General features: G+C 41.7%; 2 protein-coding genes across 2 annotated transcripts in view; one reads left to right on the forward strand and one right to left on the reverse strand.

Moving 5' to 3' along the window:
* The window catches only part of nudt5 (nudix (nucleoside diphosphate linked moiety X)-type motif 5), a 102,317-nt gene that overhangs the window by 69,718 nt on the left and 18,252 nt on the right, over positions 1-14,347 (forward strand). The window lies entirely within an intron of this gene.
* The window catches only part of camk1da (calcium/calmodulin-dependent protein kinase 1Da), a 56,232-nt gene that overhangs the window by 41,234 nt on the left and 651 nt on the right, over positions 1-14,347 (reverse strand). The gene's annotated exons all lie outside the window — the stretch shown is intronic.

Genomic DNA, 14,347 nt, shown 5'->3' on the forward strand with positions numbered 1-14,347 from the left:
AGCCACCAGACTTTTGTGAATCCGAACTAACCAAAGTCACGAAATAACACAAACAAACAAACAGATTGAGGCAGCAGTAGACTAGTAACCCTCTGTGTTCTGTGAGGTAAAATTACTGTGTTTTTCAATGGAGTCTGGTTGCTTTGACGAGAGTACAGATAACGGCTTCAGTTCCCTGTTCTTTTGTCGGAAAGGCAAGATAAACCAGACGAAAATATTCTAAATATAGCGTACACTTAAACTGATATTGATTTTTTGAAGTGGGCCTTTCTTTTAGGTGGATAAAATACGTTAGCTTTTAGTACATTGCTTTGGTTCTGTGTACTAACTCCTGTCTGCTTCTACACACTGGGTGCGTGCTGACCGTCATCTACTGTAGGTAATACACTCACTATACATAAGTACCTCATACAACCCCACTTCAAAACACCTGATCTATCCCCTTAAGAGACCTAGATACCTGAGTGCAAAGACAACTTATGAAAACAATTTCGAGCTGCAAAAGAGGTGAAAAAACAACTGTATTGTCACTCTATATTACTTGTCGGCTCGGAGGGGATTTTATCTACATGATTCACACGCTGGGAGTAAACATCGCTGTGTTTGCCTGAGATGCAGCCCTTTCATTATGTTTCCATTCCTGTTATCTTGACAGAGTCTGGTTCAGAGGCAGGGGGGCCAACGTATCAACTTCCTCCCGACTTCCTCTGTTGGTAGAGTGACACGGTCACCTCGTCCTTTAAAAGTATAATGTTCCCTAAATACCGACAATCCAAAATCAAAAAGGTACAAAATGTACAACAAGAGATGCAAATCCTTTCATTTCAAAGCTGAGGTCTGACATCAGCTCGGTCTAATTGAAGCACCGGCGTCTGTTTAAGGTATTATAATATGATATCACCTTACGGAACCATCACAGACTGACTCAATGAGAACATGAGCGAGAGTGTTACTGAAGGGCTCTACAGCCTCACCGCAACAAGCTGTTAGAAAGCAGCGCTTTGTTTCCAGTCTGGCTGTTACACATGGAAATTAGTCATTAACAAGCAAATCTTCCTCCATGATGGAGAGCTACATGTTTGCTTTAGAGATTCGTGATAAAGACAGCCTCTGCTGTTATTGGTTGTATCAGTAGAAACAAGCCTATTGCAAATATTGAAGTCGTGATGTGGCTGCTGCTTTTTTTTTTGTAGCCAAGTATTGGCACACTCAGATACACACACATGCTCACACTTGTTTTCCCTTCTGATGAAACTATGCGTTCACTTTCCCAGGAGCTCCATCTGTTTCGTGCACATACACTAACCAAATATACCTCCGTCACACCCAGACGCGGTCACACACACACACACACAAGAGAACAGGTGTTAGCAGGACCGTGGTACAAGCATAACAACCATTTAGTCAGCTTTATCTTGGCTCTGTTTAAATAGATTACAGATTCATTTAATCGCTGCTGGCGTCACAATAGCGAAAGTTACACAAACAGAACAAGGGGTGGTGTGTAAACAGCAGCAGAAAGTCCCGTCGGGGTGCGGCTGGCCTCGAGGTGACAGAAAGGCATCCACCAGCAGCCAAAGAATTGTGACTAAGTGTGGTTAGGAGTGTCAGCTACATGAATGAAATGTTAATGTAACAGTAGCATTGAAGCGGGGCTGGACGATATGACCCAATATAATGATGTCACCCCACACGAATGATGCAAACTCCATGAGTCAATCAGGAGCCAGTGACTCCTAATTGTTTAGTTCTGTGTAAAAACATTTTTAACAGCAAGGCTGAACTTGAATATTTGACTAATTGGTTGTTCGTTTGTTGAGTAGGTAATTGATTTTGTATTTTGGTATTTGGATAGTAATTTTTTTTAACCCCTCAGGGCTTAAAAGACATCCATAAAACACACCAAACCTTTTGGAAAATGCCTCCTATTCAATCAATTAAAGCTGCAGTAGGCAGAATATTTTTGGCATCATTGGGCAAAACTTCCATAATAACCTTTCAGCATATTGTAATTCAAGTGTTCTGAGATATAACTAGACTTCAGCTCCTCCTCATGGCTCTGTTTTCAGGCTTTAAAAACATCAAGCCCGTGACGGGAGACTTTGACCAATCACAGGTCATTTCAGAGAGAGAGCGTTCCTATTGGCTGTGCTCCGATCATGTGACCAGAACTTGGCGTTCCTTCACCAGATTTCCCAATTGCAGCGTCACAAACTTTCTCATTTTACAGCTAAACCGTGCACTACAAGATGATTCTGAAAACATCTGAGGAGAGAAATAGGTATTAACGTAACAGAATATCGATTCATATTTGATCAGCGCTGCCTAATTTGACCGTTTGGTCAGAGTTTGTGAGTGATTGACAGCCGGCTCTCATAGACAGCAGCTGGACAGCAGACCTCAGATCAGCTCTTACTGCTTGTTTTCCTCTGGTCTGTGAAATCTTGCAGATGCCGTTAGGAGCACCGGAGGACACAGAGGCACATGGTTTTTTTCAGATTACCTGTTTCATGTACTACTGTCACGATATAGTGCGGTTTTAAAAATAACTTTTTTTTAAATCATATTTGCTCCAATCTCGCCTACTGCAGCTTTAAGTCACAATGATGTCATCGTACCAACATGTACTGTGTGTGTGTGTGCAGAGCTCGAGTGGCATTCAGATAAATGACTGAAATCTAGACAGCGCTGCTCCGACTAGACTGATGACGCATAGAGCATTTTCTCTCAAACACACACACATACCGACACACACACACACACACGCCCCCACACACACACACACACACACACACACACACACACACACACAGCTGGGTGTGACCGAACGGTATAAAAAAGCAGTTTTTGCATACAAATGACACCTCGACTGAAACACAACGTCTCTCTCTCTGCTTAAAGTTTGTGACACAGTCTGACACATTTTAAAACTTTAGCACTTTCTGTTCCGAGGTTTACGTTTGTGTGTGTGCAGCATTGTGTTCTTCTCAAGGACGACTTGAGTGTAACTGGGCCAAGCTGCGCCGGATAAACAGCCACACACACAGACACACACATATCTAAGTACAGTAGTGGGACTCTGTTAAAGTAGGTCTGCTATTATACAGAAAAAGCCTCCAAGGTGCAGATGAGTGTGTGTGTGTGTGTGTGTGTGTGTGTGTGTGTGTGTGTGTGTGTATGTGTGTGTCACTCTTGTGAAGTGTAACCAGAGCAGGAAGTGTGTGTGTGTCATTTTACAGTAACATTATGTATGTGTTAGTTTTGGTATGTTTTAAACAAAAAATGGATTCACATAAATACGCTGTGCTTCAGCGTGTGTGTGTGTGAGATTCTCTGACACTTTCACATACTGTGTGTGTGTCTGTGTGTGTGTTTTCTGTGGGTGTATGTGTGTTTGTGTACGTGCAATCTGCCCTAAATTACCTGTCCAGAAGACAGAGTGTGTGCCGGCCAACGGCGGTTGAGCTGCTGCGGCGCTGCTTCCATTAACGGCAGCAATCATTCACAATCTGATGGGCAACGGCTAGCGGTTACCACGGCGACCTGCTGCACGCCGGGCCAAATATTATTTGGGTACACGTCGTTACGCTATAATTAATCTCAGCAATCCGATCGCTTTAGGATAAGGTCCCAGCGAGGTTATTATGGTGAATAAAATGTTAGATGAAGACAAGAAGCTGGTGAGTTATTAGCAAATAAAAACTCTACAGGATAAAACTAACGACTGATTTGATAAAGAAACATCTTATCCATTAGTCACAGTTACACACTAGATCACACCTCAAGGCTGGACAGTCTAAAGTTGTATTTAAACTAGATTTTAAGTGTTACTCAGGAGCTGATAGAGGTAAAGAATTGGGGACTTTGGGGATTTTTACAGGGATGAACAGCACACAATTTCAAGTCATGGCCAATGTAGTAAATTTACTGTAAATAAATTACAAAGTTACATCGCCGCAGACCCCTGACTACAGTCCCCCCCCACCACCCAGTTGACAGTCGCACTCGGAACAGGGGGCCCCGTCCATGGAGCCGGGAAGCAGTGAGGTCAGAGCCACCTTCATCCCGGGCCTTTCCAAGTTGACCTAGAGCCGGCACGGAGGAAATGCGGAGAGGTCGCACGGGGGGATCCTCCCACACCGAAATGAATCCCCCAGGCAGACTGCGCGGACCCTACCCGTTGAGAATTGCAAAAAAATAGGGCTGTCGATAGTCTAAGTAGTTAATGGGAAACAATACATAACGTGTTTGAATTTGCCGACATTGCACGTCCTGCGATGTGACTATTATGCATGCATACATGCAAACACGCAATGTCGATGCTGAAACATTACATCGTGCTGCCCTACCGCCCACTATTAGATCATTTACGGCATATTATTTATATAAATGTTTCAGATTCCTTTTACTAAATGATGAATTTCATCCAATTACAATGCAATAAATCATGGATTATGCATTTTCTTGATTCATAATCACAAGCTAGCACATTCTGAAGAGTAATGCTAGATAAAGCCTAATTACACCCATCAGGTAGAGATTGGACAAAAGTGGTGTCACAACCAATTTCAGAATAGAACAGATTTAAGGCTGAACAGCGTCCACATTGACGTAGACTACCTTCACCTGTCGCCTCATCGGGGCTTCATTACTGAATGAGCATAACTGAACTGAAGTTCTGCACTATCAACACTATCAGAGTCATGTTTTCTGTTGTTACTTTACACTTGCCTGACATTGAATTTTTAATCTCCTGATGAGTTGTTAAGAAGACATGCCTTACCCCAAGGTGAATTAGTTCTTCCATAACAAATCATCTAAATGCCTTAATGAGGGAAATGATCCAGGTCCCTGATCTGCAATAGCCATCTACGACCCTGACGCATTGTGTGAAGATCAGATCAGAGCTAATGTCAACCAAGACACACAACACATACAGTGTTACTGATGAAAAGCTGTATTTAAAACCAATGCAAATGCAACAACTTCACACCACTTACTGATACTTTTGAACAGCATGTTCTAAAAACATTTGCACAGTTTGTTTCTTGTAGGACTGGTTCAGGAGCATACTGTATATCGTATTCATGTTATGAACACTACATCTACATGGTGAGTGACTCAGTCACACACATCATACAACCAAACATGTACACGCATGCCCGTTTACTGATAGGAGTCTGAATCACATCTACCATGGAACCCTCACATACTGTACGTCACGTACCAACACGACCAAACTGATAGAAGGTTCCTGGAGATTAGAGCTGCAACAATAAGTCAATGAACATAAAAATAATAGACAACTACTTTGATAATCAATCCACGGCTGTCAAAGTTCATGCGATAATGACACATTAATGCAAATTTAACGCCACTAATTTCCTAAAATTCATTGAAGCTCGAGTGAAGATACTGGTATCATATGAAACTACTATTTAAAGACATCACTTTGGACTTTGAGAAACTGGGATAGACCTTTTTCACTATTTTCTGATATTTTATAGACCAAAAGATTATTCAATTAATCTAGAAAATAATCAGCAGATTAATCAATAATGAAAACAATCGTACGTTGCAGTCTTACTGGAGATATAATGGAGTTTTGTTTTGCCACCTCTGGCGATTACCATAATGCAATCTCGCCAGAGGTCATTTTTATTCACCATCACATCTCCGGACTGGGCTGAATTTATATGTCTCTTTCTTGCAAAGTTTCCTCGTCTCGCTCTTAAATTCACCTCGCAGCCGTGCACAGCCTCTCGCCTCGCTGCGGTCTCAACAGGAGACGAGCGGGGAAGAAAAGGGAAGCTCAGATCTCCATGTTCCTGCAGAGGACAAAGCCTTAGAGCGGAGGAGACAGACCCAGACTGTCTGGTTGATGATTCATTCTGGATTCTGCACAGCTCCCCGCATGCATCCTCTCCCGACCGGGCAGTCGTCTCTCAGGTGAGCCGAACGCTGCGGCAGTTCAACACGAATTCATCATTACTATGATTAAAAATCATCTGCCTCTAACCAGCATTTTACATGATGAGCAAAGTGGAGGGAAATCTAAAAGCACAAAGCAGGAAGAGAGTTCTTTCTGGTGACAGCAGATGGTGGAAGGAAAGGAAGGCCGATAGAAAAATCACTTCCAACATATTTATCCTTCAGCGGTGGAACAGGACTCCCCTAGGGCCCCCCCGAGGCCGACCCCCTTTAGGCTTACATGTTGTGCTTCTATTCCCCACCCTCATTGCTTTTCATTACAATTCCTCATTTCCACTCTGCTATCTCTTCTTCTTCATCATCTTCTTCCTCCTCCTCTGCTCTGGTATTTTGTTTTATTCTGCACTGCCACTGTCAGAAGCAGCAGAGCCTCGAGGGAGAATACGCTAAGCTGCTTGCATTTCTGTTCAGGTAGAGACTGGAAATCTGTCAGCAGTCGGCTGGTGTCACAGCCGATGAGTTTACTGTTGAAGTTCTTTTAAAAAAATATTGACCTTACACATTATTCATATAAATAAACGTCCTCCCTTTCTCTCTGTGGACATCCAGCGCACACAGAAATGTATTTACTGCTTCGAACATTTTGTGTGGTTGGAATATGAAGCTGTGCTTCTGCTGTGATGAAATGAATCATGGGAAATCTGAGAATGAATTAAGCATCGACCCGAAGCCCAGATGTATTATATAGTTTGACACTTAAGATAATCACTGTTATGGTTTGCCGGCTGAGTGCGTCAGGCTGCTCTGTAGGAGAGCCGGCTGTGTGTGAGTGATTCTAACGTGATATAAATGTATGCTGGGAGCTTGAGGTAAAACTACGAGTAACGTAATTCCACCACACAATGCCGTCTGAAAGCATTTCCTTGAGGTTAACCACAACACTTACTGACACAGGAAACGGGGTCTGCTCTGTTTCAGCCACATTCTGCCTCACAGTCATCTCTCATATCCGACCACAGGCCGAGCAGTCAGTGGCTACGTTTACATGCACTCTAATACTCCACTATTATTCTGAATATGACAATATTCTGGATTTGATACGGGTCATGTAAACAGCATATGAATGTTTAAAAATAAATACGACCTCACGTTGTGTCATTTGCACTTTTAAGATAGATTTGTCAAGTATTTAATCCTCTTATCAGCATGGGAGTGGGCAAATATGCTGCTTTATGCAAATGTATTTATATATTTATTATTGGAAATCATTTAACAACACAAAACAATGACAGATATTGTCCAGAAACCCTCACAGGTACTGCATTTAGCATAAAACAATATGCTCCAATCATAACATGGCAAACTGCAGCCCAACAGGCAACAACAGCTGTCAGTGTGTCAGTGTGCTGACTTGACTATGACTTGCCCCAAACTGCATGTGATTATCATAAAGTGGGCATGTCTGTAAAGGGGAGAGTCGTCGGTACCCATAGAACCCATTTACATTCACTGATCTGGAGGTCAGAGGTCAAGGGACCCCTTTGGAAATGTCCATGATGTCATATGATGCCAGTATCTTTACTCTAGCTTTAAAATTGAGTGTACTACAACCTCCGGAAGATCTATTGCGTTAATGAGTTATAAAGAAATAAGTGGCATTAAAATGAATTTGCGTTAACGCGTTACTATCACGTTGACTTTGACAGCCCTAGTCTAAAGGCAAAAGAGGGATGTTTGACCACTCAGAGCCACCATCTCTGCCAAATGTTATCATCCAAAATAGCATGATAAACACCACAAACCTTTTTTGAACATTAAAGAACGTAAACATGTTCTGGTAGAAACCCAAAATACAACCTGAAAATGAGCATTACAGGTCCTCTTTAAGATTTGAAACTAAGGTCAGCGTGGCTTTATATTTGTCTTCTTGGGGACAGCACAACAAGCACTTATTCCTACAGTGTGGCTCCTCTCTGGTGAGAGCAGAGCTGTCACAAATGTTCCACAAAAATAATCTTCTGTTGACTTCTAATAATGTTTTGAGAGGCCAATAGCCTGAAGGGAGACGGCTAGCAACACCGCTCTCCTGACCTCCCAGCAACCTGTCGTCCTTGATCACTAAAATCTGGTCACCCCACCAACCGCTAACTTCATCATAACAATCAACATTTGTCCCCCAGCAGCAGGCTGCGGCCCCGAGTCCCCTCTCCAACAGCAGATGTTGTTGTCGAGACCCTTTAGGATTGCGAAACGGGCCTGAAACCAAATTCTCCTTCCAGGAGAAACAAACTGAAGCAGCTTGTATAAAAGGAAAGGATGGAAAATGTGTTTTGTGGGAGTACTCCATCTTCACCTGTGGTTCTTGAAAGCGTTCTCATTTAACAAACCAGCATTTTGTCTTACTTCCATAGCTGACAAACACAGAGTCGCAGTGGGATACCAGGACAAGCTGCCCCAGACGAAGAAAAGTGTGAAGTGTTTCTGATGCATAATGCCACGCTTCACAAACGTCTGTCTCTTTTTATGTACGACTAATGGCACAGCATGAGGTAGCTGTTACAAAAGGGTTTGTGTTTTTCTTTTTTAAATGTCTCAATTTTTTTGGCAATTCATAAACTTTCTCCGTACTTCTTCTTCTTCCTCACACATGAACGGCAACGCGGTGGCGGCGTGCACGCAGCTGTCGGACAGAGCAACGCGGAGACAACATGCTTTGGGCTCGGGGCCATTATAAGCTGGATGTGGTCGCCGAGAGGCTTAAAATAGAGAGCTGATCCGATAATGGACTAAAGTTTGCAATCATTAATACTCAGAGGTCTGGATACGCGTGTCAATCTGTGCAGAGAGATGGATGTTACCCCTCCCCCCTCCGTACACACACACACGCACACACATAATTTCACATTAAATGCATTTACTGATTTGGAAAGTCCCGACAGCTGGCGAAAGCAAGTGGTTCATTTGCAGCATGTAGGAAGAGGAAAAAGTGACTTTTCCCCTTTGCTGCTTTTAAATGTCCTGCTCAGTGTGTGTGTGTGTGTGTGTGTGTGTGTGTGTGTATGTGTGTGTGTGTGTAGCTTAAATTTAGTAGCACTGAGATGCCAAACCGCATATAGTGTTAATCTGTGTTGAGATCCTCCACTCGTCTGTAACTAGAAGACAGACTAAAGTATTAACTCCAACAATGATGGATAACAATAGCAACAGAGTCATCAACAGAGCAACAATAACAACCGCATTACTATTAAGCTTTATACGACTTGGTTATTTTTGGAGTATTATTGGCTATAATTCATATTCGTAATATATTAGCAATTCGCTGACCAAGTTAAAGTTGTGGTAAATCAGAGAGTTTGGGTGTGTTCACTTTCAGTTTCACCTCTAAATAAAGTGGTTTAGATCATCTGATCGTTTGACTGCTAGGGCCGTGTATTGGCAAGAATCTGGCGATACGATATGTATCATGATACAGGGATTACAGTTCAATATATTGTGATATATTGCGATACTGTAAGCAAGGTGATATATTGCGATTTTTTTTTGCATAAAATCTGAAGCATGATCATTCAGCATGAAAACAACTTATTGACTAACACCAAAACGACAGAAAAGTCAACTAACTAAGAGAGGGTGGTCCTGACATAAACAATAACATAAAATGTCTATTACCAACAAAACTCCAAAACCATCAATAGCATTATCAATATATTTATCAACAGCGGTCATCATCATCATCAAGGTCAAAACATGAGTAGCACCACAAAAAACAACACACTTCACCATCCATCAAAATCACTAACCACGTCATCAACACCTTTGTTGGCATCTTGTTATTGTCCACAACAGAAACCAAGATGATGTGATTGTCGACGTACGTCAGCAGAATCAACAATGCCGACAACATCATCAGTGAATCATCACGGTAACAAAACAACACACGTAATTTCAGTTACATCAGCAATCCCCCCACCTACATAATGACTGATGACAACAAGAACAACTGCGTCATTACGCTAAACAAAATCATCATCAGCAACAACAAACAACAAGGAAGAAGAACAACAACAACCAATCATGGCCTGAGAGAGAGGGAATGAACTGGCAGGAAGAAGAGGAGAGGATAGAACAGATGGACGGATGAACAGAGGACAAGCCTGTTGACATACGGAGGATTCAAATTCACTCCAATGTGGTAGAATTTGTGTTTGTGCACGCACATCAAACAGTACTAGCACACACACGCGCTGTTAAGAAGTTGGCCAGCAGTCCACTGATGAAGATGAGTTTGTCACGTAGCAAACAATCATCTTTTGTTCTATTTATAAGATGCTATTTATAACGGGGATAGAAGATTGGAAACTTGAAAATCTGCATCATGGCTGCAAAAAAGTCCAAAAAAGGTAAGTTTAACACACACAGGGACACACTGGGAGGTGTATGTCAGAGCTGCAGACATAAAGAGGGAGATATATAGAGACATAAAGAGAGAGAGGATGGGGAGGCTGGGGGGCTCTGCAGTCCCAGGAACAGTGGAGAGAACAGTGCCAGCAGCAGGGAAGTGGAGCATCAATTAAGGGCAGCGTGCCCTAGATGGCACAGTCACGTTCCCACAATGCACCACCATCACGGCCACCACTTTATGTCTCTATCACACCGACTCTCACTTTGTCTTCGCTGCGTCTGTGCTTCTTGGAAAAGACCTTCCGCTGCGTCCACTAAGTCTGTGACCTCCAGCCTTGACCCACAGTCTAAAACACGAGGCTAATCCAAACACGGCGTTGAGTTATAGCACACTGAGATGTTTTTACTGTGACCCCCTCCTGCTGAGAGCTGTGGCCTACCTGAGACTCCCACACACAACCACACACAAAGAACACACTCCTGTCGGTATTGAATTATTGAATAGTGACCGACAGGGACACACACAGGCTTACACACCAGGGGAGGGTAATAAGACACCGAGGAGAGCCTCATGTACACGCCGGCAAAACGGCATGTCACACGCTGAGGAAGGGTATTAAGACCCAGGACAGAGGAGGTGTTTAATGCACATACACACATGCACACACTAACCAGTGTTTGCAAGGGTGATTCAGTGTGGGGAGATGAAATATGATGGGTCAGTGTCAGATCTGTGACATCACATCCTGTCAGGACAGATGCAGCTCAGAAATGCTGACGCAGAAAACATCCAACACTGCAGCAAAGAGTATAGAAGCTAAGAGATGAAACTCTGGTGCTTTTTTGACAACAGCTGCTAGATGGCGCTGCCATTTTGGACTGAAAACGGCAATGGGTTTATGGCCATGGATGTATAAAGAGACGTCTGTAAATCTGTAAAAGATAATTTTTTTTAGGTTAATCAACTTCCCAGTACGAACACTTATATAACTCTCATTTAAATAATTATATCCTAAAAGTTATAAAGGTCACTAATATCCAGTTATTTATCCTCGGCATAATAAACGCTTGTTTGCCTGCACGCTTATATGACATATCTGGTTCTGCCAGCTTCCTGTTACCTGTATGCAGCTGTAATAATGGATATATTGGCTGTAAATCATCAGTTTTATTATCTTATAAAACACCCATGGGCTGTATGCTGTAAGCCTGTACCATGGTGGACGTATTAACGTCTCAAACAACCGGCTATCGGCCAGTAGCTAGTAGTGCTAGTAGCATGATATAACAGAATTTAATGGAGTTGTAGGCTATTTACTAACACACAGGGCAAAAGCACAGGACACAACCTCTTATACATCCATGGTCTGTGGTCTATTGGACATCTATTTTGGAGGTCATTGACATGAAAAAGTTTGAGATCGTTCAGTGTTCTACTTTTGTACAGCACTTTGTAGGCGGACGATTTGCTGGCTTCCGGTAGTTGCTTTCAGTCCAAAACGGCAGAAACGTAGCTCTGCTGTTGGGCACTGATGTTGCAATGGAACGAACAATTGACTTTCACTTCTTATCAATACACGTTCTTTGACTGCGGTAACACTTGGACGAGTCTTCGGTATTCCCACGTGTGCTGCTGCACTTGAACACAACTGACATTGACCTGCTCACCCTGCTGACCACGTGTCTTTGGCCGGCCGTCCAATCAGCTGGCACAAAAACAAATTGTTGATTGGTTTTGCTGCTGTCATCCCTACTCTGCTCGCTTCAAACTCTCATCAGCTACCATCTCTCCTCCTCTTCATCCTCCTCTCCTTCATCCTTCATCCTTCTTTTCTATCCTAATCGCAAATCTCTATTCCATCTCTCACACACATACTGTACACTCCCTCCTTCCTCTTTCCTGCTGATGCATCAGGTTCAAAGATCCCTCAGCAGCTCTGGTTAATGTGTGGCTACAACATGGCTCAGTGAGTCCTGTACCAGTCTGCATCCGTACTGTGTGTGTGTGTTTTTCACATCCGGTCCAAATTTCAGGTGATTTTTTGGAGACACAAACTCCAGCCAGCTCGCCGTCCATCCATCCTCCTTCAGTCCTTACACAACACGATTGAACTTCCCTCTATTCAGGGGAAGTTTTCCTAATCCCTGCGCAGTTAATCCCAATCTCTGTCCGCCCTTCGTGTCCCCCCTCCGGGCCGCGGTCCAAACAGACGCAGCCTCATTCCTCACACAGCAGGGGAGAAAACAGAGCAAGCGGGCAGACAGACGCTTATAGGGACTAGCTGTCAAGAGATCTCGGGGGCGTCAACCTGTATTCTGTTGCTGTTTGAAATGAGAAGGAGAGGGAAGAGGACGACGGACGAGAAAAGATGGAGCAAGGAAGAAGAAGAAGAAAAGACAAGAAATGTCCTAACATGGAGAGTATAAATCTCCTTTATGACCCAGGTGAAAGAAAGAGAAAGTGTAATCGTGAGACTGTTGCTGCTGCTGAGAGAGAGAAATTCCTGCGGTCTGTTACAGCCTCGCTGTCATCAACAAGAACATCCCCTCCAGGAATATTACAGAACGTGCCAGAGAGATAAGCTACTATAGATATTACTATAAGCTCACATTTAAGCACCGCAATCATCCTAAATCATTGCACAAGTCCCTATAGATAAACACCACACAGACTGCATTAAAATCACAGGAAACACTATACAGGATATTATAACAGTCACTTCATTAGAGATGCTATGAGGGTCTCTATTAATCTGCCATAATGTTACTATGGAATACTGAACATATGAATACTACTGCATGGAGTTTGGAGGCAAACAGGCAAATAAAGTAATTTTATATAAATATGATAGGATTATTTGGGGTTTTAGAAAGTTAGCAGAGAGTGTGTGAAAAACTAGCTCAAATTGATAAATATTACTATTAATAATAATAATAATAATAATGATAATAATGATAATGATAATAATGATAATGATAATGATAATAATAATAATGATAATAATGATAATAATAATAATAATAATGATAATGATAATAATGATAATGATAATAATAATAATGATAATAAATATAATAATGATAATGATATATTGATAAATGGTTAACTTAATAACGTTGAAATACATAGCTAAATTGATAAATATTATTATTATTATTATATTAATAAATGGTGAATTTAATAACATTATCTAAAACTAATGAATAGGTAAAATGGTTGAAAATGTTAGTAACGGATAAAAGGTCGAGTTGAATTAGCTAGTTGAGTAAATATAGGCAAAAGGATAAATGGTTGACAATTATAATGGATAAACTGTTGAAACACACATTCTCTCATACAATAAATAAAGCTAATAAATGGTGAAATGAATAATGGTAGCTTGAATGTGGGCTAATGGATAAATGGTAAAGCTAATAGAGGACAGTAACATTGTTATGAACAATATTGATATAGAGAAGGAAACTAATTTAACTCAGCAAAAACAGACATGAATATTACAGAAATAATATTACATTATACATAAATGGCCTGATATTACAGTGATGCCATGAGGTGATCAAACCCCCCTGCTGATGCAACAAGCCTCTACAGGAATACCACCACAGAAGAAAAAATGTGTACCACAGTCCAGGTGTGTGAGGTCACCACGAGGCTCTATTATTATTATGGTGATATATCAGTGGATTACTGTACATTACTGGAGTGCATTAAGGTCAACTCACTACACAGCTCCACATGCATACACTGAATAATAGTGGTATTATTTACTGTAATATCACTGAACAATAGTGGTCATATTTACTGTAATATCACTGAACAATAGTGGTAATATGTACTGTAATATCATATAAAGGTATTCTGAGGTGAAGTTTTAAGTCAGTACACTGAATAATAGTGGTAATATTCCACATGTACACTGAATAATAGTGAATAATACTGAATACTAGTGGTACTATTACTATTAATAGTGTTAATATTTACTGTAATATCATATAAAGGTATTCTGAGGTGACT

This window comes from Sebastes fasciatus, chromosome 23 (assembly GCF_043250625.1).
Source record: "Sebastes fasciatus isolate fSebFas1 chromosome 23, fSebFas1.pri, whole genome shotgun sequence".
In the NCBI taxonomy this organism is placed as follows: Eukaryota; Metazoa; Chordata; class Actinopteri; order Perciformes; family Sebastidae; genus Sebastes; species Sebastes fasciatus.